This window comes from Leptonychotes weddellii, chromosome 16, assembly GCF_054177405.1.
Source record: "Leptonychotes weddellii isolate Sample4059 chromosome 16, ASM5417740v2, whole genome shotgun sequence".
Taxonomy (NCBI): domain Eukaryota; kingdom Metazoa; phylum Chordata; class Mammalia; order Carnivora; family Phocidae; genus Leptonychotes; species Leptonychotes weddellii.
The window spans coordinates 38,551,590-38,557,589 of record NC_138384.1 but is presented as its reverse complement, the minus strand read 5'-3'; the positions used below and the strand labels follow the sequence as shown (position 1 = coordinate 38,557,589).

General features: G+C 39.5%; 1 long non-coding RNA gene across 1 annotated transcript in view; it reads left to right on the top strand.

The window, feature by feature from the left end:
* LOC115940299 (uncharacterized) overlaps positions 1–6,000 on the top strand; it is a 53,881-nt gene that overhangs the window by 23,020 nt on the left and 24,861 nt on the right. The window lies entirely within an intron of this gene.

Sequence of the window (6,000 nt, the reverse complement as noted above, 5' to 3'; positions counted from 1 at the left end):
AAAAAAGGAAATTAAAAAAATTAATTTTGAAAGACTAAAGAATCAGGGAGGAAAAAGCCATGAATTCTATCTGCTGTATTCCCCTAGAGCTGGTGTTCTGCTGTTCTCATTGATCGGTAAACTTGGTCTTGGCTGGCTGTTCTTGCTGATCTTCTGGGGGAGGGGCCTGTTGCCGTGGTTCCCAAATGTCTTTGCCGGAGGCGGAATTGCTCCGCCCTTGCCGGTCTGGGCTAAGTAATCTGGTGGGGTTTGCTCTCAGGAGCTTTTGTTCCCTGCAAGCTTTCCGTACAGCTTTGGAGGCCGAGAGTGAAAATGATGGCCTCCCAATCTCCACCCCAGAGGAGCCGAGAACTCGGGGCTCCGCTCCTCAGTGCACCCCCAGATAAAAGCAGTCAATCACTCCCGTCTCCCCAGTCTTCAGCAGCACTCCGTGCTCACCCAGCCTGTGACCCAGTGTTTCTATCTCTGGCACATGACCCCATTTGGACTCTCCAAACCCAGTAGATCCCTGTGGTGTGCTCCCGTGCCACTCCCCCCAGGGGAGGAAGGGGAATCTCCCCAGATCTGCCACTTGTTGAGTCCCTGCTGGAGGAGCAGTGGCCCGACAGTGCCATGGATCACAGTTTACGGCAACCCCGAGCTGAGAGCCTGCTCCTCGGCTCCATCTCTGCCGCCAGCTTCCCCGCTCCAATACCTGGGAGCTCTGCCGCACTCAGGCACCCCCGGTCTTTCTGTGACCCCGAGGGTCCTGAGACCACACTGTCCCAGTGAGGGTTCCCCCCGCCCCCGCCCCGGTTAGCCACTAGAGCAACATCCCTCAGCGGAGCTGACTTCTAAAAGTTCCAATTTTGTGCTCTGCAGCTCTATCACTTGCTGGTAGCCGGCTGATGGAGGCCCCCTCCCCTGCCATCTATCTTCCCGAATATCGCCTTGGATTCACTTCTCCAAATGTCCTACCTTCCAGAAAGTGGTCGCTTTTCTGTTCAGAGAGTCGCTGCTATTCTTTTCTTCGATCTCCTGTTGAGTTCGTAGGTGTTCAGAATGGTTTGATCCCTATCTAGCTGAATTCCTAGGACCAGATGAAATTTAGGTCTCCTACTCCTTCGCCATCTTGCTCCTCCCCCCTTATTTTATTTTATTTTAAAGATCTTATTTATTTATTTGAGAGAGCAGGAGAGTGAGACAGAACACAAGGTGGGAGAGGAGGGTCAGGGGGAGAAACAGACTCCCCCAACTGATCAGGGACCCTGATGCAGGGCTTGATCCTGGGACTCCAGGATCATGACCTGAGCCAAAGGCAGATGCTTAACTGACTGAGCCACCCAGGCACCCCCAATTCAATCATTTTTAGTAAATTTATAAGAGTTGTGTAACCATTACCATAATTGGATTGTAAAATGTTTTTATCATCCCAAAAAGATCTGTGTGCTGTTTGCAGTCAGTCCTTGCTCACACTCTCACTCAGGCAGTACGTGAAGTGCATTGTATATGTGTAGATTTCCCTTTTCTAGAAATTTGATAGATATGAAATAATGTAATGTATAGTCTTTTGTTTGGTTTCTTTTCCTTAGCATAATGTTTTTGAGGTAAATCTTTGTTGTATTACTGATCAGTAGTTCCTTTTTATTCCTGAATTATATTCCATTATATAGTTCTGCCCCATGTTGTTTATCCATCCCCCAGTTAATAAGTATTTGGACAGTTTTCATTGTTGGGGCTGTTATGATTAATGCAACTATGATGATTCACATGCAAATCCTTCTGTGGATATTTTCATTTCAACTGGAGAAATACATAGTGAGTGGAACTGATGGTTTGTGTGCTAGGTTTATATTTAATAGTTCAAGAAACTGCCAAACTGTTTTCCAAAGTAACTATAACATTTTACATTTTCACCAACAACGTAGGACTGTTGCATTTTCTGTACATCCTTATCAAAACTTGGTATTGTCAGTTGCTTTCATTATACCGATTATTGGGGGTGTATAGTGGTGTTTTACTGTGGTTTTAGTTTGTCCTTGACTAAAGATGTTACAGCATATTTTCATGTGCTTACCAGTTGTTAACATATTTTCTTTGTTAAAATATTCAACTTTTGCAAATTTTTATAACTGGTTGTTTGCCTTCCTAGTATTGAGTACTAAATTGTGAGAGTTTTTTATATGTTTGATAGAAGTCCTTTATCAGATATATAATTTGTAAATATTTTCTCCCAGTGTAGTTATTTTGGAGTGTATTTGGAACGTCTTTTCTTTTTCTTAAAAATGTCTTTTGCGTAGCAAGGTTTTTAAATTATAATGAAGTACAATTTGTGAATTTTTTTCATTTAGTGTTTGTTTTTGATGTCAAACTAAGAAATTTTTACTCAACCTGAAGTCACAAATATTTTGTCCTGTGTTTCCTTAGAGGATTTCTATTGTTTTAGCCTGTATACTTTTGTATATGATCCGTTTTAATTAACTTTTACATATGGTGTGAGGCATGGATCTTAGTTCTTTTTCTTTTTGCATGTGGTTGTCTAAATGTATCAGTACAATTTCTTGAAAAGACTAGACTTTTCTCATTGAGTTATTGGCACCTTTGTCAAGAATTAGTTTACCATAGGGGCACCTGGGTGGCTCAGTCGTTAAGCACCTGCCTTCGGCTCAGGTCATGATCCCAGGGTCCTGGGATGGAGTCCTGCATTGGGCTCCCTGCTCCACGGGAAGCCTGCTTCTCCCTCTCCCACTCCCCCTGCTTGTGTTCCCTCTTTCGCTGTATCTCTCTCTGTCAAATAAATAAAATCTTTTAAAAATAAAAGAATTAGTTTACCATAAATATAAGGGTTTCTTTTTGAACTTTCTATTTCATTGAGATATGTATGGCTATCCTTATGCCAATACCAGACTGTCTGAATTACCATAGTTTATAAATTTTGAAATCTTGTAGTGTAGGTTCTCTATTATCTTTCAAAGGTGCTTGGCTATTAGAGGTTCTTTATATTTCCCCATAAAATTTAGGATTGTTTTGTCATTTTCTACAAGAAAGCCTGCTGGGATTTTACTAGGAATTTTTGTTGAATATGTAGACCAATTTAGGGGAGAAATGCCTTCTTAACAATATTGAGTCTACTATCTCTCCATTTATTTACATCTTTATTTTCTCTCACGGTCCTTTTTTAGTTTTTATTGTACATGTTTTATACTATTTTTTGAAGATTTTATTTGAGAGAGAGAGAAAGAGTACAATAGTGGGATGAAGGGGCAGAAGGAGAAGCAGACTCCCCACTGAGCAGGGAGCCTCATGTGGGGCTCTATCCCAGGACCCTGAGATCATGACCTGAGCCGAAGGCAGACGCCTAACCAACTGAACCACCCAGGTGCCTTATACTGTGTTGTTAAATTTATTTCTAGGTGTATTGTTTTTCATTCTGTTGTAAATCAAAGTGTTTTATTAGTGTTTTCATTTTCATTCTGCATATAGTGTATAGAAATATAATTGACTTTTGTGTATTAGCTGTATCAGTGACCTTCCCAAACCTGCTTATTAGTTTTATAATATATAGTCTTATAATATTTTGTAAGTCACTTTGTGTTTTCTGCATCCAGTTGTCAGATTTTTTCTTAAAGGATCAAATGAATGATCTCAGGACTGTGGCCATGTGCTATCTTTTGCAAGTACAGTTGAACCTTGAACAAAATGTTTTAACCTGCATGGGTACCCTTATATTCCTTTTTTACCCCCAATAAATACAGTACAGTACTATAAATTTATTTTCTCTTATGATTTTCTTAATATTTTCTTTTGTCTAGCTTACTTTATTGTAAGAATACAGTCTATAATACATATAACATACCAAATGTGTTAATCAACTGTTTGTTATCAGTATGTCTTCCAGTCAACAGTAGGTGATTAGTAGTTTAGTTTGGGGGGAGTCAGTAGTTACACACAGCTTTTCGACTGCAGGAGTCAGCACCACTACCCCCCTGTTGTTCAACTCTGACATGAAAGCATTTATTGGCAATATTACATAAATGAATGGGCAGGGGTGTGAATCAGTAGTACTCTATTTACAAATTTACGTGCTCTTTGTATTTTATAGGCAAACTGCAGGCTGTAGTTCTCTAATCCCTGTTTTATATACATAGTTATGTCATTTGCAAATAAACACCATTTGTGTATGTGTGTTTCAGTTTATAATCCTTTCGTATCTTGTTGTCTTTTAACATCAGATCGAAAATACTGTAAAAGATAAATGAATATTGTAGCATCAAAAATCTTTGTCTTATTCCTTATCTTAGGGATAAAGAATTCAATATTTCACTGTTAAGAATAATGTTAACTGTAGAATCTTTTGTAAATGCTCTTTATCATGATAAGGAGGTTCTAATCTTCCATTGTTGAGCATTTTTTAAAAATCTTTAATGTTTGTCAAGTGCTTTTTTATCATTCATGATAAAACATCATCATGAGATTTTTGTCTTTTATTCTTTTAATAAGGTATATTGTATTAATTGGCTTTTAGCTGTAAACCAATCTTACATTCTTGGGATAAATACCTTTGGTCATGTTTTATAATCTTTTTTATTAGTTGCTGAATTTGGTTTGGAAATTTTTTTAAGTAAACTCTATCCTGACCTGGGGCTTGCACTCATGACACCAAGGTCAAGAGTCACATGCTTCACTGACTGAGCCAGCCAGGTGCCCCTGGTTTGCTTTTTTTTTTAGTGACCTCTGTGTCCAGCATGGAGCTGGAATTCACTCATGACCCTGAGATCAAGGGTTGCACACTCTACAGACTAAGCCAGCCAGGCTCTCCTGGTTTGCTTTTTTTTTTTTTTTTTTTTTTAAAGATTCGTACCTCTATGTTCATGGGTATTTTGGTCTGTAACTTTTATGATGCCTTTTTCTAGTTTTAATATTGGGGCAATATTGGCTCCATTGAATGAATTGAGAAGTATTCCCTCCTTTTTTTTTTTTTTTTTAAAGATTTTATTTATTTATTTGACAGAGAGAGACACAGCGAGAGAGGGAACACAAGCAGGGGGAGGGGGAGAGGGAGAAGCAGGCTCCCCGCAGAGCAGGGAGCCCGATGCGGGGCTCGATTCCAGGACCCTGGGATCACGACCTGAGCCAAAGGCAGTCGCTTAACCGACTGAGCCACCCAGGCGCCCTCCCTCCTTTATTTTCTGAAGGAGTTTCTGAAGGATTGGTATTATTAAAACAAACAAACAAAAAACATCTCACCAAAGAAGCCATGTAGACCTAGGCTTTTCTTTTAGGGAATTTTTTTTTTTTTAACTCTATTTCTAAGACTGCCCATTTTCTTCGTGGCTTCAGTATTTTCTTTTATGCATCTGGATTTTGAATAACATTTAGAACAATTTCTTTTATGCATCTGGATTTTGAATAACATTTAGAACAATTTCTTTTTACTCAGCATACCAGTCAATTCTCAAACATTTCCATTGCTCCCCCTCCATCCACTCACTACTCTCTCTAGTGACTCTTTTTTTTTTTTTTAAAGATTTTATTTATTTATTCATGAGAGACAAAGAGAGAGACAGAGGCAGAGGGAGAAGCAGGCTCCCCGCAGAGCAGGGAGCCCGATGCGGGACTCGATCCCAGGACCCTGGGATCATGACCTGAGCCGAAGGCAGACGCTTAACCGACTGAGCCACCCAGGCGTCCCTCTAGTGACTCTTTTGTCTCCCCCTCCAAGCAATGTAAGTGTTCTGAATACATCTTCTAAAAAATTAAGGAAACATGACCCCTCCCTCCAGGGAATACAATTTTCCAGTATCTGACTCTAAAGAAATGGAGATCTATGTTTTCCTGATACAGAATTCAAAATACTGGCAAGGAGGTTGAGTAAGCTGCAAGAAAATACAGATAGAGAATGCAATGAAATTAATAAAATGATATGCAGACAAAATGACACTTTAGTGAGTCAATAAAAAACGAAACAAATACTGGAACTTAAGAAGACAATTAAGTAATGAAAAATGAAATACAGAGCAT